This window comes from Schistocerca piceifrons, unplaced genomic scaffold (genome assembly GCF_021461385.2).
Source record: "Schistocerca piceifrons isolate TAMUIC-IGC-003096 unplaced genomic scaffold, iqSchPice1.1 HiC_scaffold_2290, whole genome shotgun sequence".
In the NCBI taxonomy this organism is placed as follows: Eukaryota; Metazoa; Arthropoda; class Insecta; order Orthoptera; family Acrididae; genus Schistocerca; species Schistocerca piceifrons.
Window position 1 is genome coordinate 523,337 of NW_025728218.1, and position 23,464 is coordinate 546,800.

The window sequence follows — 23,464 nt, forward strand, 5'->3', positions numbered from 1 at the left end:
TGGCGTTTGGTGAACAGGTGTTTTCTGCTTTTATGACTCATTGCACAAGATATGCATGTCCAGTATAAAGCAATATTCGACTGTAAAAATTCTATAATAGACAAATATTGTAGCAACATTTCAAGCAGTTATTCACTAACAGTGAAAGTAATAAAGCACCTGCACATCTAGTGCAAAATGTAGGGAAGCAAAAGCACGCTCAGAATATTGGAAATCAGGGAATTTCATACATAAAGCTGCTTAGTTGACAATGCACCCATTCACCAAATGCCTCCCATTATTATGAATCATGTGTATGTTGGTACCATTTTAGGAACTCTACAGTAGACCTAGTGAAAATATTTGCACTTGTTCAGGTCTCAATGTAAGTTGTTCTTTTCTTTATTTTGGCATTTGGAGATAAGGAGATAGCCAATGGCGGAAGAAACTGATGACTAAAATAAAAGTTGTCAAAAAATAAAAAATTTTAACTTTATAGTGTCAGAGTTGTATAGTGTGTTGAGATGAAGGGTCAGTTTTTTATTGCGAGAATTTTCAAAAAATAGTCTTCTTCATGGGTAAACTGAGTACATAAAACTAGTGTGACCCACTCCTTAGTACTTTTCTATTGTGGCATCTCCACCAGATTAATACATTGGTCCCATAACCCCTCTCAGTTTATCAATCAATCAAACGGCAAGGTCATCAGTCTGTGATTCCAAAGTGAGTCACAGAAGAAAGAGGGCCTGCTAAAAGTGGACGGATCCAGTTAGGGGAATCAAATTATAAAATAATGATTATCAAACACGTACATTAAAACATAAAAGGTAAGATCAAACCAAAAAACTTGGAAAAGGGGAAGGAGGGGGGGGGGGGGGGGGGGGGGCACTGTGTGGGGTCACAGACCGAGAATACTGTAAAAGAAGTCCCAACCACAACCAACCTGCCCCAGCACCAAGACTAAAGTAGAACCTTAAATCTGGAAATAAAAACCACTTCCATGGAAGAAACTGAGGACCAGTTCAACCATCCATGGATCGTCTGCTAATATTACATTTAAGGAATCTGGAAGACAGTATCTCACATATTGTTGGAATGTCCCCCCCATCTCTTGGCCCTTCGTGTTAAGTCCAGTCAGTCTGGTTCGACAACCACATTGTGGGGGAAGGGTCATTATGTAGGAGGAAACAATGGGTGAGCCTTGTACAACCAATGTGTAAAGGGCATAAAACAGTGGACTCCTTCTGAGAGGAGTGGAAGGAAGAGAGCCGTACTGCAGTAGACTCCTTGATCGTACAGAGCTTTTTACTCATAGCAGTAGCACTCCAGAGGGCATTCCTCTTTTGAGGAAAGAGAGATTTAATGTAGATCCACATATCCACAGCTGGAATCGGGAAATGAAATGGGGGTAAGTATCTGCTTCTCTAATCAGTCAGCCAGTTCACTACCTGGGATGCCCACATGACTTAGGATCCAGAGAAAGAAAACTTAAGAGGCAGCACACTCAAGGTCAGAGAGAAGGTCATGAATAGTAGAGACCAAATGCTGACAAGAGTAACATTGATCAATAGCCTGCAGGCTGCTCATGGAGTCTGAACAAATTAAAACACTGTGGAAAGAGGCCTGAGAAAGAAAGGAGGGCTCTCTGAATAGCTAGATGCCCTGCTGTGAACACACTACATGATCTCAGAAATAGATGGTGTTTGAAGCCAGTAGAAGACAGGAGGGAGACATCCCTCATTGACGAAGAGCCCAGGTTACAGAGGATGGTCAGGGAATTGGCAAACTGTGATTGTGTAAGAAAAAGGGTTTGGCACCTTTGGATGTGTAGAAGGGAACTCCCCACTTCTGTGAGGAGACTATCAACAGGATTAGTGCAAAAGGCACCAATAGCCATATGCACCACACAATGGTTGACAGGGTCAAGGAGTTAAAGTGGAAGCAGCTGCTGAGCCATAAGCCTGACTACCATGCTCTGCTCATGTCCAGACTAGATTATGGTAAAGATGGAGAAGAGTGGAATGGTCAGCACCCCAACATGTGTGGGCCAGGAGGTGGAGAACATTAAGCTTCCACATACATGTAGTCTTTAGGTGGTGAGTGTGGGGCAGCCATGCCAGCTTGTTATCAGAAATAAGGTCCAAGAAATGGGACTGTGCTATAACATCAAGGAACTGGTTACATTAATAAAGTTCTGGATCGGGGTGTAATGTCGGTCTATGACTAAAATGCACAATGGACATTTTGGAGGAAGAAAACTGGAAGCCACGGGTGGTGGCCCATGCAGAGGCCCATCGGATGGAAGCATCTGCTAAGCGCCAGCTCCAAGGTGCCGAGTGGAAGCTGCACCAGATACAAAAATTGTCGATGTACAATGCCGGTGTAACCAGAAGCCCAACAGAGGTCACAAGCACATTGATGGCAATGAGGAACAGTGTGACACTTAGCACAGAACCCTGTGGGATACCATTCTACTGAATCTGGGGGGCACTAAGTGAAATGCCAACCAAAAGCCAGAAGAGCTGGTGAAATAAAAACTTATGGATAAAAATTGGAAGGGGACTATGGTAGCCCCAGTTATGGAGGGTAACTAAAATGTGATGGCGCCAAGCCATGTCATATGCCTTATATAGTTCAAAGAAGATGGCAGTAAGGTGCCAGCGGTGAGTAAAAGTCTGTGAAATGGCTGATTCCAATCTGGATAAATGACCATTCGGAGGTCGCTCTGTCCAAAAGCCACACTGATACAAGGACAAAAGGTCCTGAGATTCAAGTACCCAACATTATCTGAAGCTGATCATCCTTTTGATCAGTTTACAAAGTACATTGGACAGCTACCACCCAATTAGTCTGACTAGAGACACTAGGTTTTTCCTGGGCTTAAGGACAGGGCTAACTATACTGTCTTGCCATTGTGACAGAAAAGCACAAGTGAGCCAAATGTGGTTTAACAGCAGTGTCAGCAGAAAATAGTGGCAGGGACGCCTTGCACGACTGCATCAAAGGTATTTGAGAGGGGGGTTCACATAAATAAAGGCTAATTGGCCCAGTGGAATGCACAACATGGGGGCCTGTCTGCCTGGTATCAGCAGAGGAACCATAGAATCACCAGAAAGTGGTCACTATCACAAAGGTCATCATGGGATGACCAATGTAGGGAAGCCACCAGGGCAAGGGAGGAGATCATGAGATTGATAGCAGAGAAGGTGCCATGGGTGGCATTGAAGTCAGTAGAGGAACCATCATTGAGGAGACACAAATCGAGGTCCGTGATAAGTTGGTCAATTAGGATACCCCTACCCCAAGGAGGAGAAATGGTGGTTGGAGTTGCTGGATTAAGGTAGACATAAGGAATTGGCCTACCTGGATGGAGGTAGACATTGAAAATGGTGATTGGATCCCCTATGTACCAACTTGGAAGCGATAGTGGTTTGAGTGCAAACAAATCTGGCAGTCACTAATGAGATCGGAGAGAACCAATGTGCAGAACCCACCACATGCTACCCCAGAGCCAGCATGGTTCCAACAGAACACCAGGTAACCACGAAATGTTGATCACACTCCCTCACAGAAATGTGTTTCTTGAAGAACAAGACAGAATGCAGAATAGGAGGAGACAATATGTTGCATTTCTGGTAGGTGATGTACTATTCCCACATGATCATCCAGTGGAATTGCAAGGGATACTATCAAGGTAGACATGCAGAAGCTGGGGAGGAGGTCAGTCACTAGTCATCACCTGCAAGGATGGGGTGATAACCATGAATAAGATGTCAGACTCATGTTGCGAGAGGCAAGATGGCACCTCCAGGGGCACTGTTGGTGCCTTGTCTTGGGATTTATGTTTCTTCTTCTTCTTTTTCTGAGGTGGAGAAGGGCAGGACACAGGGGGTGTAATGGTTTCTGCAAGATCTGGAACTGAAAGAGAATGGGTGACCTTGGGGTGCACAAATGGTGCACTTCGTGGCTGAGTGGTGGTCAGAGTCTTCTGGCCTGAGAGACACTGGGGAGAGGAATCCCAGAAGGGAGCCCAATCATCAGCTGATGCTGAAGAATGGAGCACTGGGCACTTCTCTGACTGGGCAGGGGGAGCCACTCCCTGATGGGAGGCTGTGGGAACTGCAAGGGGTGGGGGGTTTGGGGAAACTGGGAAGGAGAAGGGGTAAGGACAAGGGAGGAGGAGGAAAGGAAGTAACAGAGGCAAAAGTTGAAGATAGTGGCAATGGGTGGAGTCTCTCATACTTTCGGCGGGCCTCAGCATATGACAGGTGATTCAGGGACAAGTATTCTTGGATCTTCTTTTCTCTTTTGTAAACTGGCAATCCGGCAAGCTAGGGGAGTGGTGGTCAGCTCAACTGACACACACAGGTGTTGGAATACAAGAGATTCCTTCATGGACTGGATGGCCATAGTCACCACACAAAGGGTCCCCTGTATGGCAGGATGAAGACATATGCCCAAAATGCAAGCACTGAAAGCACCGCATACATGGAGGGACATATGGCTTCATGTCACATCTTCTCTGGGAGGGTATCCCTCTCAGAAGGCAGAATAAGGGAGCCAACACTGGTGCAGTTGTCTTTGCAAGCCTCCTCCACAAGTCGAATAAAATGAACACCACACCACTCCAGATTAGCTGGGAGTTCCTCATCAGTTTACAGGATGACGTCCCTGTCAAAAATTAATCCCTGGACCATATTTAGAGATTGGTGAGGAGTAATTGACACTGTCACAAGAAAGCCTGCAGTGTGGCAAAGACAGCCTTCATCAAAGGCTGCAGCACATCTACCTATTCCATCTTCTGACCATGAAAAAATGACAAGGACTATGTTTCTCTAATTAGTACAATAAAAGAGGAACTTAAGTGGTTTATGGAGATACTAAATCTATCCCAAGCTTTCGAATTGCTTTGAGATCTTTTTCTACTTCTGTAGATGACATTCCTCACAATTTGCAAATGAAATTAATAGATCTACTTTCCACAGCATTAGCCTCCTTGTCTTCATCATGAGTCTGTGAAAGTAATGGCAATGTTTGGCTCAACATAACTCTGTGACAGATTTTTTACTGTTATAAAAATTAATGTATTGTGGCTAAGAGCAAAGTAGTTGATGAAAATTTATATAACTGTTGTGGAGTTAGTCTGTATGTAGAAATTTTGTTTCCGACATTAATTTCATTGCAAAGTCGACTTGCAGTACTTAAATAAGCTGGATCTCAAGTGATATGCAGCTAGGAAATAAAAGACACCATGGAGAAGGCAGGGAAGAATATGGGGGGGGGGGGGGGGAGGGGAGGGGAGGGGAGGAAGAAAGCAGCTGCCTGGCACCCCTGTATGCACGCCACACTCAGGTGCCTGCTCAAGTGCAAGTGTACCTCACACAAGCAGGTTTCTTGCCCACTCCTGCACTACAGTTTACATAATTTCTCACTCCTTGTGACTAACGGTACTTTTCCTCCCCAGCGCAAGCATTCTTTTATTCATATAGGGGAAGATGAGGTAATCCCAAAGGGTAGGTCACAGTGAACATTTAAATTTCTAAGAAACCAACCACATTGCATAGGCTAAACTTTATATTTTAAATGCTTGCCCCCTGGAGTAAAAACATACAACTTAGTTGCAGTGTAGCCACTGATTGAGTTTTGCTGGCAGCGAAAAATTTTCATTGCTCATGTCAGATGACATTGGAGATCACCACGTATAGTATTTAAATCTGCATGCTTATTTTTTGTTTACATATAGCAAATATCCAAAAACTCAAAAATTTGTATTAGCTTTCAGAACATTTTTAGTATGATTTGAGAGCTGTCTCTAAAAATGTTGTATTACAGCCAACAGGTACTACTGTAGAGTCTTTATGTCTTGAATTATGTAATATTGTTGTAAGAAGCTAAAATTGTATTGTCAGTTTGCTGATTTATGGAAACAATTTTACAATGGTGTTTTTATTGTTGTCGGAAGACATGAATTACAAAATTCAAGGGAAGAAGGGATCATAGAGGAAAATAGTGATAAATTGTCTTCCATTTAATTTTCATGAGGTGCAGACATGTATGATGTATTAAGCAGCCCACCTCATGAGCACCTGAAAGCTTTGAAAAGTGGCAGATTATTTTCCAATTAAAGCTGGGGGGGGATTTGAACCCACATTTTCCAGAAACTTTGCTAAATAATTTGTTAACACATTAAACACCTTGACAGTCATCCAGTGCTAATCGATATGAACAAGTTTCTGAAATCAGAATTTGATCTAGCAGCAAGTCTCAAAATTGCTCAGAGATTTAATGAAGTGAAGAGAATCACAGGAAAACATTTTTTTTTTTACAGTTTTAGAAAATATTATCCTGAAATTTTTTAAGAACTTCAAAATTGACAAGTATTGTGTGGGCTCTTGTGTTCCATAAACCACAAGTTGACAATTTCTATGGGAACACTATATTTCTTTTGAAGGTAATTAAATTTCTTCTCTCTCACATTTATAACACCACTCAAACAGGTGCATCAAATGCGCATAAAAATGATGAAGTCCCTTAAATAAAAGGGTGAAAAACTCGGCAAACTAACATCCGCACAAAGTGGTTGAAATATAACACTAACTCAATTAAAGTCACTGGTTATTTTCTACCACCACTTTTCATCAATGTTGCCAACGTGGGGGTACCCATAAGATTTGCAAGCGGTGATGGTGGGAGGGGGGAGGGGGGGGGGGGGTCACTGTTCTGTGGGTACTTCATACTGGTCTCAATGTGCACAAGAAAGATTTAATTTAACATGCAAAAACAAAGGAGCACAGTGAGAAAGTGAAAATGGACAGAATTTCAAAATCTTGCCACAAAATTGAGCAGTGGGGAGTCAGTAACAGAGTGAAAAATGCTGAATTCTAAATTGCCAAGTGCAGAGCAACATCAACTGCAATTACTTAGTTTCTTAATGATGTGGAATGAGGCACTTTACATTAATATCACCAAGAGTGTTTAGAGAATTTCCGCGTAATTTCTAGAACCACTCGGCCTTCTACCTTCCCGAATACATGATATTTTAAATATAAGTGTGAGAGAGCCTATCTACTGTGTGTCACCTGTCTGTGTGTGCAGGTCTAAAGTGTGTAGTGAGAAGACCGTAGACATGGCAGTCAAATGGAACCAACAGCACTTGTCGGTCATGTCAAGGAAATTGTAATGAAAGAACACACCAGCCCCAAGAAACTTATGTGTTGTTCTGAGCTGTTTCGTAACTTTATTGTAGTGATGAAATAAACAGATGAGTTGAAAAAAGATTTTTAGCAACTTTTAACACAGATGTACTAGAGGCAAGACTTGTTCACTGTTTCGGTGGCTGTTGAATCAACTATGTGGTAAATGTATCTTAATTTGTGTCTAATGTGAGATGATATGGATGACTTACAAGAAGTCTAATGTTTATGTGTTAACTGATTATTTCTTTCTTTATGAAAGTTGAACTGTCCGTCTGAAGTTTGGGATGAGATTATCTCGAAAACTATACATTGAGTAAAAATAGTGGGTAAGATGAGTTCATAAGCTCAAAGGGGGCCATCAAATAATACTACATGTGTCCCCCATCCCCCACCCCATTGCGTGAGGGGCAACTTTTAAATCTTAAATGGAAACACCATTTTTTATTGCAGATTCGTATTCTCAATAAAAAAGTAATCAAGTTTCATCTGATACATTTTTTTAAACCACTGACAGATGGCACTGGAATCAAGAAACTTTAAAATTGGGAAAGAACTCCAATTTATTTAGAATGATTAGATAAAGATGCATCAAATTGATGCAAAATGTGCACCAATTCTTTCATTACACCAAATTAAGATTTTTTCTTTCTTTCTTTTTTCTTTTTACAAAAAAAATTTTTGATAGAGGAAGGGGAATGGTATTAAAGTTTCGTTAGGGAACTCTTCACAACACCATTAATCACCCGACTGTGGTGCTACCATCGCCAAACTGCGAACTATTGCTCAGTATAAAGGTCGGTTCATTGTGATCTGACGTCACTTCACTTTCCGATTGTGAACCGTAAACATCAACTGACTAAAGTAAATTATTCCTTAGCAAAACATGGCTCACTATCCTCCTTCAGAGACTGTTGATGTGATGTTAATTTTAGATGAATGTCATAACAATTATAATGCAGCTGCACAATTGTATGCCGATCGTTTCCCAAACAAACGACATCCAAGCAAAAACATTTCAAGCTTGTCGAGAGCAGTTTCGAATAATGAATATGTGCACCATCCAACTTGTCATTGTGAATACAATGAAAATTACGCTGTTGCCCATACCATTCTCGCCTGTGTTGAACTGGATCCTGAAATTAGTAGTCATGCGATTCAGAGACAAACTGGAATACCGAAATCGACTGTTTTGAGGATTTTGAAGGCATATAAATATCATGTTTATCATATCACACTGACACAGGCATTAATGCTGAAATATATGCAAATACACGTGCATTTCTGCCAATGGGCCTTGGAAATCACAAGAGGTGACAATGATTTTTTTAGATAATGGAAAATTAAATCATCATGTTTGTCAATGGGTCTGTGCCAGTGTGGTTTGACAGAGGACCAATCTTGACAATCAACACAGATGGTGGTTAATCATCTGGTGTGAAACTTTAAATGGTTTACTTGATAGGACCATATTTTTTGGGTGAAATGTCACTAGGGAATCTTATTTACAACTTCTCTACAATGATTTGTTGGAGCTAATGGAAGATGTTGATTTAGAAACTAGGCAGTGAATGTGGTTCCAACAGGACAAAGCAGCTCCCCATTATGCTAAAAATGTGTGTAACATTTTAAATTTACAGTACCCTGGTAAGTGGATAGGACGCAGCGGACCAATTCAGTGACCTCCATGTTCACCAGACCTAACATCTCCTGATTTTTTCTTGTGGGGTTATTTAAAAATTATTGTCTGTGAAAGACAGCCCACAACCTGAAACGATATGGATCAATGCATTCAAAGAGCATGTGCAGCCATACCACAGGATGTGCTGCTCAAAACTGTGTACAACTTTTGCAGACAATTGACTTTATGCATTGAAGCAAATGGGGATAATTTTCAACAATTTCTTTGTGGCTAATTTCATTAATTAAGCACCCCAAATTGTGAGAGGTAAGGGGATTCACACTAATGAAGCACCCCAAAATGTGAGAGGCAAGGGGACTCTCACTAATGAAGCAACCCATGGGAACATCATTCCACTACATCCATGTTGTCGTTCCTGGGTAATGCTAAAAGTAGGATACAGTACGTTTTGTACAAAAATAGGTTAATTTGGCATAACAAAACATTTGGCACACATTCTTTAGTGATTTTACGCATCTTTCTTGGATGATTCTAGATAAATCAGAGTTCTTCCCCAATTTTACTTTTTTCTCTATTTCAGTACCATCTGTCAATGGTTTAAAAAACTGATTCAGACAAAACTTGATTACTTTTTTATGAAGAATTCAAATCTGGAATAAAAAATGGATGTTTCTGTTTAATATTTAAAAGTTGCCCCCTGCCCCACTCAATGGGGCAGGGGATGGAGGTTAAGTCTAGTATCATTTGATGTCCCCCTTTGAGCGTATGAACTCTTCTTACCCACTACTTTTACTCAATGTATAGTTTTCAAGATAATCTCATCCAAAACTTCAGTTGGATCACCCTGTATATATTCCTTTAACTACCATCATTCTTTGGAGAAGAAGTTTTTGGAGACTGACATAGAGCCAGCTATCCAGACAAGAAGATCAGCTAAGCATGCCAAGTAAGTCCATGCATGTAAAAGAAGTGAGAAGGTTGCAATCCAACTTCACACATTCTTGTGGTCAAAAACATTAGAATGTAGTGACCAGTGTGAAACGACCAAAGGAAAAAAGGAATTTTGATACAAAAACAAGAGAAAATCTATCAAGTGTTTCAATAGCAACCAAGCATAACAAGACAAAAGAACTATTTCAAGGAATTGGATTCTGCCTAAATATCCAATGAAGAAAATTTGTAACTGTAAATAAGGGAGAAGAAATGAAAAAACCACAATGAGTAAAAACTGGAGAGTTGATCTCGACCTATTAGTTTAAGAAGAGATATGCCTAGAATGGTATGTAGCAGCGAATGGAAAAGTAACAACCAAACTAATGTCTTACACCCAAACATGTGGAGAGAACAATGCAGTTGCTCTTATAACATTAACAGAAATATGCAGGGTGAAAGTAGTGAAAAATGACAGATGAATGTTGTGGTGACACCACAAGGCACCAAACTTGCTAGGTTGTAGGTTTCAAATCGGCCGCAGTCTATCAGTACACATTGGACCCGCGAGTTGCCACTCTCAATGCTAGCAGAAAAAGTGCCGCCACTCAGCTGGTCTTAAGAGACAGGCTAGCTCACTGGCCAGTTCTACAGCCAACTTTGAAGCCGTAACAAGTGAACCATTCCTATTAGAGATCTCATTTGCAGAGATACGCTAGTTAGCACAGCCTTCAGCTAAGTCAGTAGCTATGACCTAGCCGGGTGCCACTTACAGTTTACACATTGAAAATTGATCTATATGCGTGAAGCAATCGGAATTGTAAAGAATTATTCAGTCTATAACTACACTTCTAAATATTATTGTACAAAGTCTAGATCAACGTTCACTGCTGATGCTGAATTAAAGCTAAGTATTTAATTGTATTCCTGTCTACTAACTTTCTAACCACCTAAGTTACAGATACATCCCATCAAGTATAGTTCATTGATCCTCATGTGAGCCCACGTGATCAACGCTGCAATTAATGGCCACACCACATTATTAGACTAAGAGTCAAACTGCGTGACTCAACCGGGTCACCCTTTTCCCACGAGGCCCATAGTTCCGCCTCATACATAACAAATGTGTGTGGCAATAAAAAGGAAAACATTCCTGCAAACACGAGCTAGTAAATTAGTCTTTAGTGATGTAACTGTAGAAGTAGCTGTGAATGGCCACTGATTTAAGTCAAATATATTTGTACTAAGTAGTATAAAATTTCTGAAGATAAGCTTTTAAATTACCTAATTAGGCTCAAATATTATCCATGACCAACACATGTACATTTCCTTTAACAGGTAATTGTGTGAAACAGATATTGCCAAGTAATGTCATGAAGTAGTATTGAACTTCCTGTTCAAATACCCCATGGATGAAATCTTAGCACAATTAAATGAGGAAAGTTTGCATTTAATGGAAATTTTCACTAAGCCAGACAGTATTCCATATGAGGCAGTGGCAAGACCATATATTTTCACTCTTGCTCACCATTCACTTCTCCTTATGATACATCCTGTACAAAACTTAACTGAACAGGAGGATAATGCTAAATACATGGAGAGACCAAATACAATTGCTCCAGCAGGAAAATTCTAAATACATGTCAGATGTACACCTAGCCATGTTTAGGGAGGAACACAGTTTCTCTCAAAATATTAACAGAAACACACAAACATTAACTCAACAGATGCATTATGTACCTAATCTAACTATCCAGACCTAACCAGTGATGAAGATGATGCTGGGAGTGTGCTTAAATGAACTTGCATTATGAACTCAGAGAAATGTAATAACATGGTAAGGCAATACATGGAGAAAATACTGCAATGACCGACTCTGCTATCGAGTTTTATATGTTCATCTCTCACATGTATGCTTGCTCTTCTGAAACTGGTGCCAGGGACCTGCACCCACAGATTAGGGATCTCGTAGGAACAGGATGGAGTGGAAGCACTTCAGCAACACCGGCGACCAGATAATGCTAAGCAACTTGAGGTTTGCATCAGAAATGATTTACATGAGCAAAGCATATTCTGTTGTTACTACTTACCGGAGTATACAACCACTACCTTCACTTGTCCTGTTTCAAATTCAAATTTAAATGGCTCTGTGCACTATGGGACTCAACATCTGAGGTCATCAGTCCCCTAGAACATAGAACTACCTAAACCTAACTAATCTAAGGACATCAGACACATCCATGCTCAAGGCAGGATTCCAACCTGTGACTGTAGCAGGTGCGCAGTTCCAGACAGAAGCGCCTAGAATTGCTCGGCCACCATATCCTGTTTCCTCTGAGGTTAAGTCACCTGAGGCCATCACCATCCATAAACCCCAATCTGCTTCTTCCCATAAGTTCTAGTCCAATCTCATTCCTTACTTTCTCATTCAGAATTCTTGTAGTCTGTAATGAATTACTGGATCAACTGTATTTCAGTATGTTCAATACCCTAGTCCCAGAACAGTCTGGATTCTGTGGATTCTGCACCGAGCATTCCACGATCCACTAATTCCTGCACTCAGCAGATGGCATCCTCATGGCAAAGTATCAGCGATAAAGCACTACATTAGTGTTCCGGAAACAGAGAGAACTTTTGACCCCATCTCCTGTGATTACATAATATTTAAATCACACACCATATTGTAACCAGGATACTTGCTTATAATGATCGATATGTTTCTGGGGTGGGATGATTCTCTGTTAGGAATGTCAAACATCACAGCAGCATAAATTTGATTAAGGCTAGAATTCTGTAGATTGTGTGCAATCCCGCGCTGTAATATCTACACAAAAATGTCCCAAAAGCGTTTGGTAGATGATATTACCCTGGGAAATAGGTTATTCCACAAAAATGGAAATAAAGCCAGACAAATACTGCAATTCAGGAGTATACAAAATAAACTGAAATGGCTGAGACAAGTTTTATATAGGACAAATGAGGAGCAGATCCATGACAAGTTTTAGAGAGTAATTCTATGATAGAAAAGGAAGTGCATATACAATGCACTTCTAATGGAGAAGCATAAGTTATGTCACCTAAATGAAAGCATGGAAGTGTGGTGTAGAGCCCCAAAGGGAGAACCTAGAAATTTTGAACCACAAAAAAACACAGGTCCACAATCTTAACGAAACAAAATAAATTTAGCCCTAAATGGTTTTTTGACATTTTTCCAGAATTGCTGGTGTAATGTATGCCAACTGTGGCATGCTCTCCTGCTGCTGACTGGGCCACACCTCACCTCAGATCTGCTGGTCTGGCGGATTCACTGCTGGTTGCACAGTAAATGACCAACACTTGGAAGTGAGTTGCTGGTTCATCCACAAGATAGAGTGGCCTTCAAAATATTTGAATTTAATAGTGAGGTTCTTTTTTCTATTAAGAAAATAATATATTTTACAAGTCTACATCTTCTAGTGTATTCTTTGGTAAGCTTTAGTTTATAAGGCACAGTTTTTCTATCCATTATACAAGCCTAATTGTAACAATACTACTTCTATTTATTATTATTATTATTAGTATTATTATTATTAAATACTTCCATTTCATGTGCCTGATGTGTAGATAATATTAACAGATTCAGTGATTACTTGGTAAGTTTGGGTCCACTGCACATGGACTACATGTCATATCTAAAAAGTTGTCCCATTAGTAAGAAATTTTACTGAATTTAATCCTGTTTTATAATTTGAATGTGTATATTTGTAATTTAACTTATTTCTGCTTTTTAATAATTATAACTAGAAGAAGGAAAAATACAATAATAAAAAAGTGAAACTTGAAGGCAATGTTTCCCACATCAGTGCTGCCTGTAAGCTGGAACTCAAATCTTTGTATTAACTTTCAACCAGTTATTAAGTGACGTGCTGATTAGACATAGATTTCAATGTTGACACTGAATTTTGCTTCACAAGTTCGAAGTTTCTTTGTGAGTGAACCTTAAAAATAATTTTTACTTTTTAAATTTTTTGAGCTCAATGTCGTTAACAAGCATCTATCACTCTTTATGTTCCTTTAATCGTTATTGCAGATATCTCATGAAGACAATGAACAAAGACCATATTTTTAATGATCTAGACAGTTTTATTTGCTTCAAAAGTTTCATTGGAGTGAAGGATGATCTCAGTACATTCATTTCTGCTAATATTTATTCTATGTAGATCCTACTAATACCATGTGAACACATTTGTGTAGCTACTGTTGCATTTTTAGCATTTGCAAGGAAGAATGCTCTAGTCACTAACACTAGTAAGCATAACCCAGGGGCAAGAAGTAACACCATTCAAAGCAGAACTAAATACCCAATCTGTGACAAGCTGGTGTCCACGGTTCTTCAAATTGTCTTGGTGTAAAGACTGTTCCATTAAATTTTTGGCATTCACCCACATAAATTCTGCTTTTTCTTCTTCTTCTTGTAATATTTTGGCTGAATACCATCCAGCCATCTTCAGAGAGATCAGAGGTGACTGACACTCAAGCACTTGCTCTGTCATTTTTAACTCTAAGACTGAGCCACTGAATATGCGGCCTTAATGAGCTACAACAGAATTCTGCTTGTAATGCATTATATGAGGTTTGCTAATATTTCCACTCAAAATGAAAGGAAAAACTTGACAGCATAACCGCTGTCAGAAAGTGTCCACATTCCTTTGCAATCAACCTGAAGTGATCATATAATCCTGCTGATTATGTGACAATCGATGAAATGTACACAAGCTGCCAGTAGTGGAAGACATGTTAGAGAAAAAAATTGACCATCCTAGGCACTCTTCACAAGAAGGAAAGAGAGATCCCTCCTGAATTTCATATCTGAGAGATCAACCTGTGGAGTTTCAAAACTTGGCTTCCAAGCTAATAAATCTCTTGTCTTGTACCCAACAAAAAGTAATTGTTCACAGATACTCGTGTCCACAATGCATGATATCAACCCTGAAACAGGAAATCCAGGTATCACTATTAAATTACAATCACACTGAAGGAGGAATGGATACTGTGGATAAAATGATTATAGGTTATGCTGTTTCCAAATTTAGGAGTTGGCCTATGGTGTTAGTTTATAGTATGCTGAACATGTGTGTTGTGTTGTGGTCTTCAGTCCAGAGACTGGTTTGATGCAGCTCTCCGTGCTACTCTGTCCTGTGCAAGCTTCTTCATCTCCCAGTACCTACTGCAACCTACATCCTTCAGTATCTGTTTAGTGTATTCATCTCTTGGTCTCCCTCTACGATTTTTAGCCTCTACATTGCCCTCAAATACTAAATTTGTGATCACTTGATTCCTCGGAACATGTCCTACCAACCAGTCCCTTTTTCTTGTCAAGTTGTGCCACAAACTCCTCTTCTCCCCTATTCTACTCCGTACCTCCTCATTAGTTATGTGATCTACCCATCTAATCTTCAGCATTCTTCTGTAGCACCACATTTCGAAAGCTTCTATTCTCTTCTTGTCCAAACTATTTATTGTCCATGTTTCACTTCCATACATGGCTACACTCCATACAAATACTTTCAGAAACGACTTCCTGACACTCAATGTTAACAAATTTCTCTTCTTCAGAAACACTTTCCTTGCCATTGCCAGTCTACATATTATATCCTCTCTACTTTGACCATCATCAGTTATTTTGCTCCCCAAATAGCAAAATTCCTTTACTACTTTAAGTGTCTCATTTCCTAACATAATTTGCTCAGCATCACCCGATTCCACTACATTCCATTATCCTCATTTTGCTTTTGTTGATGTTCATCTTATATCCTCCTTTCAAACCACTGTCCATTCCGTTCAACTGCTCTTCCAAGTCCTTTGCTGTCCCTGACAGAATTACAACATCATCGGTGAACCTCAAAGTTTTTATTTTTTCTCGTTGGATTTTAATACCTACTCCAAATTTTTCTTTTGTTTCCTTCACTGCTTGCTCAATATACAGAATGAATAACATTGGGAAGAGGCAACAACCCTGTCTCAATCCATTCCCAACCACTGCTTCCCTTTTAAGTCCCTCGACTCTTATAACTGCCATCTGGTTTCTGTACAAATTGTAAGTAGCCTTTCGCTCCCTGTATTTTCCCCCTGCCACCTTCAGAATTTGAAAGAGAGTATTACAATTAAAATTGTCAAAAGCTTTCTCTAAGTCTACAAATGCTAGAAAGGTAGGTCTGCCTTTTCTTAATCTTTCTTCTAAGATAAGTCGTAGGGACAGTATTGCCTCACGTGTTCCAGTATTTCTGTGGAATCCAATCTGATCTTCCCTGACGTTGGCTTCTACCAGTTTTTCCATTAGTCTGTAAAGAATTCGCGTTAGTATTTTGCATCCATGACTTTTTAAACTGATTGTTTGGTAATTTTCACATCTGCCAGCACATGCTTTCTTTGGGACTGGAATTTATTTATTCTTCTTGAAGTCTGAGGGTATTTCGGCTGTCTTATACATCTTGCTCACCAGATAGTAGAGTTTTGTCAGGACTGGCTCTCCCAAGGCTGTCAGTAGTTCTAATGGAATGTTATCTACTCCCAGGGCCTTGTTTCAACTCAGGTCTTTCAGTGCTCTGTCAAACTCCTCACGCAGTATCTTATCTCCCATTTCATCTTCATTTACATGCTATTGCATTTCAATAATATTGTCCTCAAGTACATTGTCCTTGTATAGACCCTCTATATACTCCATCCAGCCTTCTGCTTTCCCTACTTTGCTTAGAACTGGGTTTCCATCTGAGCTCTTGATATTCATACAAGTGGTTCTTTTTCCTCCAATGGTCTCTTTAATTTTCCTGTAGCCAGTATCTATCTTACCCCAAGTGAGATAAACCTCTACATCCTTACATTTGTCCTCTAGCCATCCCTGCTTAGCCATTTTGCACTTATGCTGAACATAACTGGGCCAAATTGCCAAATTTTGTATTCACTTTCGCAACCAAAAAGAAATGTCATAATTCAATGTATTTATCTGAAGAATTTCCATTGGCAAATGAACACTTGAAGAATAGAAATTCAGGTATCAGTCCTCATTGAGATGATTTCCAACCTAAGAAAGAAATTCCCTTCAGAAGCTGTCATTGACACACCAGAGCCATCAGAGATGAAGAAGAATGGGTGTTACATGTGTGTGGAAGGAAAAAAAAGGCAACTCCATGATAAAAGTTTGTATGAAGTGCAGCACGTTTACTTGTCAAGCACATTTGACTACAGAGCCTTTGTGTGTTGCATGTCATAGAGAGGAGACTGACTAGATGTGTTGTGTCAGCTGTCTAATGACACTCTTATCAGTGGTCATGTGAGTATTGTCACACCCATTGCTCGGTTGGTTGATTTGGGAGAAGGGACAAAACAATGAGGTCATTGGTCCCACTGGATTATGCAAGAATGGGGAAGAAAATTAGCCATACCCTTTCAAAGGAACCATCGCAGCATTTGCCTGAAGTGAATCATGGAAAACCTAAATCAGGATAGCTGGACGCAGGTTTGAACCATTATCTCCCAAATGTAAGTCCAGTATGCTAACCACTGCACCACCTCCCTCAGTGTGTCACTCAAATGAAAGAGATCCTGGACCTACACACCACACAGACAGCTGTATAGACAGACATATGGTGAGGGCTACAGTGGCAGTTCGTACAGCTACCACACACAGATAAGAGGTCTTGTGAGCCCATATGTGCCAACACGAACTGTTGAAAATTGGTTATTAGCAGTCAGGCTAGCCTATCTTCCACCCATGGCACAGCATCGACTTGCACTGTTCGTGCTATCAGAGGATCATTTGGAAGACAGCATGGTGTGTGATAGACTTCAATGATGAAAGCAGATTCTGCCTGCAAGCAAGTGATGCTCATTTGCATGTATGACAGACCTGGTGAGCGATGTCTCATAAACTTATTTCATTCGAGGCACACTGGTCCCACCACAGTCCTTACATTTGGGGTTGCGATAAGCTACAATTCTCGTTTATCTTTGCATTTATGAAAGGGATGTGAACCATTGATCTGTATGGGCAGAATGTTGTTAGCCCAGTTTTTTTGCCATTCTTGCACCTTGAAAATGATGTGTTGTTCAAACAGGATAACGCTAGCCCAAACAGTGCCCATGGAACTCAACATGCTCTGCAAGACCTGAAGAAAATTCTTGGGACAGCACTTTCTCCACACTTGTCCCCAATGGAGCCCGAGCTGGAGATGATGGTTGACGAATGGCACAAGTCATTTCTTGTTCCAACAGCTCTTACAAAACTACAAGAACAGGTCTGGCAGGTGTAGCATAGTGTATTCCTGTACAATATTCACCATCTGTATGATGGACTGGATGCCAGAGTCAGTATCCGCATTGACACATTTGGAGGCTGCACCACATACTAAAACGGAAATTTCAGCATGGGCCGATATCTGAGAACTCAGTACCACTTCGGCTACCAACCTGTAAATTTAGTCATTTCATGTACTCCATACACACTGTTGCAACAATAAATCTTGAGTGTGAATGTTTCAACAAATCTTGAGTGAATTGGAAACCTCTGAAAGGGTTTACCTAATTCTTTTTCCAGGAGTGTATTTTCACACAAGTCACTATTCACTTTTAATTATGACAAAATCTGTATAAACCTGAAGTAAATATGTGGATAATGTCAAATGCATGGAAGAAACCAACACAGTTGCTCTCACAGCAGCAAAATACATAATACACATTGGACATATATATAGCTACGTGTAGCGACAAACACATTTTCTCTCAAAACATTAACAGCATCTTGTTAATAACAGGGACATTATGCAAATAATTCAGATGTCCACATCATATCAGTGTTGAAGATGATGCTGGGAAGATGGTTAAATTAGCTTACATTGCAAACTCTGGTAATTGTAAAAACCTGGTAGGGAAATACGTGGAGGCCATACCGCATATGATTAACAAACCAGAGGAGCAGTCAGCTGTCTATTATGAGCAAAGAATCCACTTTCAGGACAAAAAGCCAATATTGGCTGAAGCTGGCAAAATTCCTCAGAATGCAGTGAAAAAACTATGCTCGAAGAGTTTAGCCTGTTCAGAGAAAGTAGTCCTCAAATTATGGCCTAATCAATGTAGTTTTAATTTCAATTTCACCTAGTAAATGACGACAAGAAGTAAAACACAGCAGTTATTAGAAGAAAATAATCAGTTTTTGAAAATATAATGCAACTGAATAAATAAAAAGTCTACTCAGCAACCTTTGGCAGGAGAACAATCATATAGAGGGTATTACAGTTTGTAAGTTTTGGGAGCCAGTGGCCCCTCTCCTGGCAGAAGAGTTGAAGGGGAAGGAAGAGGGGTGACGGAGATGGCCTGATGAATTTTAGTAAAAGTAGTAAATTTTGGAAAAGTCAACCAAAACAAGGGGCTATGGCTGCATGAAGTCTTCCAAATTTTCCCATCTCTACTCCTTTTTTCTAAACCTCACCAGTTCTTTTCCTTGACCACTCTTCCTTCCCCTTCAACATTTCTGCCACAAGGAAGGTCCACTGGCTCCATGAGCTTGTAAACTTTAAGACCTTCTATATATTAGACTCTCTATGTATCCAATTACATTATGAATTATCAGAAGAGTAAGTCAACTGAGGACATAAAGACAAGATAGACACTCGACACAGTGAAGGTGGGACATTCGATGCGCTCTGAGCATCAGTCAACCACAAAATACCTCGACCCAACTGAATTATGGCTCCTCCTCTCAAATGTCGTCAACCTTCTGTCATTACCTTCTTATGACACAATACAATTACAGCCTTAATTAATCATGTTTCCCCTCTGTTTCAGTCATCTGAATTCATCACCATTCCCTTTTACTTATTTATGTAGATAGTCCCTGTGAGTTAGTATGGATAGGTTATATTTGACAACTTGAACAACTTAATGACTAGCTCATTTTACCAACCACCTGGAAGAGTTGCTGAACAGCTCAAAGACATGCTCAGTCATTTCAAATTGGTACCCCAGTCATAGAATTACAGATGGTGATGACTTCAATCTACCCTCCATATGTTGGCTAAAATAGACATCACAAATTGATTGTAAGTATAAGATGTCATCTCAGATCGTAACAAAGGCTTTCTCAGATAAGTATTCAACAATAATTATTAGCTCAGGGTCCCACTTTAAGCATAAATTGTTTCAAAAGCATAATAGACCAATTACCAACAAATAATCCTGAGCAAATAGGGAGCATTATGACTGATACACGGGTTAGCGTCCAGACATATATTGTAGTGAATCTAGATATCATAAGATCCAAGCACACAAAAATAAACACTATATAAACGCTATATACATATATAAAAGCAAATAAAAATTGTGGTTGACCCCTTTTTAAGAGACAGCCTCAACTTCTTCTAATCTGACTATGTAGACCTAGACAAGATGTTATGGATTTGAATTAATAGAATCAGTGGCAGTTGTGGGCTATATATCAAATAAAATGATAAGAGAACCTTCATAGTACACAAAACAGGTCAGAACACAATTACAGGAGCTATGAGGAAATGCATGCCAAATGTAAAATAATGTAAAATCCCAAAACTGGCAAAAAAGGTTTTACAAAAACTGGAAATTTAGTGCAAACTGCAGTGAGAGAGGCTTTTAATAGTTACCACAATGAAACTGTCCTTAAATCTGGCAGAATTGAAAGTGATTCTGGTTGTATGTAAAGTACAACAGTGTCAACATGCAATCAATACCTTCACTGCATGATAACAATGGTGATGTTACTGATGAAGTGCCACAAAAGCTGAGTTACGATGCATAGTTTTCTTTGCTGACAATTTCAAAAACCAAGTAAATATTCCAGTATTCAAAACAAGAATGACTGCCAACATTACTAACTTAGTTATATGTGTCCTCCATGTTGAGAAGCAGCTTACATCACTCAATAAAAGCAAGGCCTCCAGTCCAGGTTGTATACCACTCAGGTTCGTTTGAGAGCATGCTGATACAATAACTCCATGATTAGCAATCATACACAGCCGTTTGCTCTTCGTAAGATCCACACCTGAAGAATAAGCTGCAAAATTTGCACCAATACAAAGAAAAGGAATGGGAGTAATTTGCTCAATTACAGACCTATATCAATTATGCAGATTTGGTGCAGGATTTTTGAACATAAACTGTGTGTGTTCATCATGAATTTCCTCCAGGAAAACAATCTGTTGACACACAGTCAGCATGGATTTGGAAAATATTTTTCTCATGGAGCACCGCAATACAACTAGCACTTTAGTTCCATATAGTAATGAGTGCTATCGACAGGGGGATCTCAAAATGATGCCATAATTTTAGATTTTCAGAAGGCTTTCAACACTATTCCTCAGACGTGACTTCTAATAAAACTGTATCACATCTTAGTTGTGCACTGGATTCATGATTTCCTGTGAGAAAGGTCATAGACTATAATAATTTATGGAAAGCCATCAAGTAAAATGGAAGTAATATCTGGTGATCTCCACCAGAGCGTTATAGGCCCTCTGCTGTTCCTGATCTACACAAATGAATTAGGAAACAATCTGAGCAGTCCTCTTAGATTGTTAGCAGTTGATGCCGTCATTTACCGTCGTGTAAAGTTGTCAGATGATCAATACGAATTGCAAAATGTTTTAGATAAGATATTTGTATGGTGCAAAGAGTGGCATTTGTCTCTCAATAAGGAGAAATGAGATCATCCACACGAGTATGAGGGGATACCCGCCAAATTTTGGTTTCACAATACATCAAAATAAAGGCTGCTAATTAAGCTTAATACCTAAAATTAGAATTACAGATGAATTAAATCAGAATGATCATATAGACTATGCTGTGAGGAAACCAAACCAATGACTGCAATTTATTGGCAGAACACTTGGAGAGTGCCAAAGGTCTACAAGAGAGACTGCATATAATCAAGCACATCCACCATCTTCTGAAGTATTGCTGTGCTTTGTGAGATCTGTGCAAGATATTATTGACATAGGACAACAATCAGTTCAAACAAGGGCCGTTCGATTAGTATTATAGTGAAATTAGGGGAGACAGGGTCATGGATATAATACGCGAATTGGGGTGTCAATCATTAAAACCAAGCCCTTTTTCATTGCATTCAGATCTTCTGATGAAACTTCTGTGGTGTCACCGCCACACACCACACTTGCTAGGTGGTAGCCTTTAAATCGGCCGCGGTCCGATAGTATACGTCGGACCTGTGTGTCGCCACTGTCAGTGATTGCAGACCGAGCGCCGCCACATGGCAGGTCTGGAGAGACATCCTAGCACTCGTCCCCAGTTGTACAGCCAACTTTGCTAGCGAAGCTACACTGACAAATACGCTCTCATTTGCCGAGATGATAGTTAGCATAGCCTTCAGCTACATCATTTGCTACGACCTAGCAAGGCACCATGACCAGTTTATATTGAGATTATATAATGTATCAACAAGAGCGATGTTCTCCAATTATGGATTAAAGTTAAGTATTACATCAACTCCGTACTTTATTTATTAGAATCAACTACTTTAATCTGTTCCAGACCTCACGCCAGCCTGCGTGAGTTAAACGCATGCTATTCGGCTACAAGTCATAGTGGATTGGCTGTCTGGTCAGTCCACTACAACTTCAATCACCAGCTTTCTCCTAAGTGTGAAAATATTTTGTTGCCACCCACCTACATAGCAAGAAATGATCATCATCTTCACCAACACCAAATAAATTAGAGCTCACAGGGTGTGACTGAAGTGTTCATTTTTCGCTCATGCTGTCCGTGAGTGGAATGGAAAAGATAGCTTGAAGATGGGTAGACAAACAATCTGCCACGCAGTTTATTGTGAACTCCAGATCAGTCATGTGGATGTAGATTGTGTCAAGCATCACAGTACTGTATTTGAACATTAATGGCTTGTTTCTCCTATTCATCCACATTCACTTACATTTTTGTACATGTAAAACAAGCTGCCATTCATCACAATAAACAGAAATTCAGTCCACGTCAACATATTTCCTCCTAGAATCCCTAAACAATGTTACTTTTCTGTGTATTACAGTGTCATCAGCAGATGGTACTCTAGGTAAAGTGACCAAAAGGCGAAGCAGCTGAACATAATGCATGTAAGTATAGAAGAATATAAAGATATCTTATTTGCTAATGGTTCTACAGGTCTACTAAAAGTTGAAAACAGTGAGAAGCTGCAACGGGCTGTTAACTGATCTACAAATTGAATCAGCAGTCTGGCAGACCACATCCACCAATAAGATTGTATACAACAATAGAACAACCCACATAATCTGCAAACATTCACTGCAACTGTGTTTTCCTTAAGGGTGATAAAGTGGTGAGTAGCCCTGTTACAAAAGTCAGTGGTGTTTGGCTGTGAGAGGCTATGAAACAGCTTCCTACTGGTCCACTTATTACGTTTAATCCACCACAGAAAATCTTGTTCCTAGAGACTGGATACTTGGTGACAGAACTCAACAATTCACAAGTGTGGCAGTAAACAAAACAATTATGTGCAGTGTCTCTGCTGCAGAGAGATGCTATGTATGCTGCTGTAAAAAATTTTCAACCTCCTTCCCACTGAGCTGAAAACCTTATGTTGTTTTCTTATTTAGTTCAGCTTTGAATAGTTATTTACTATTCCATAATTGTCCCTTTAATCACTATGTTGTACAATATGTTTAGAAACAACTTATCCAACAGAAGA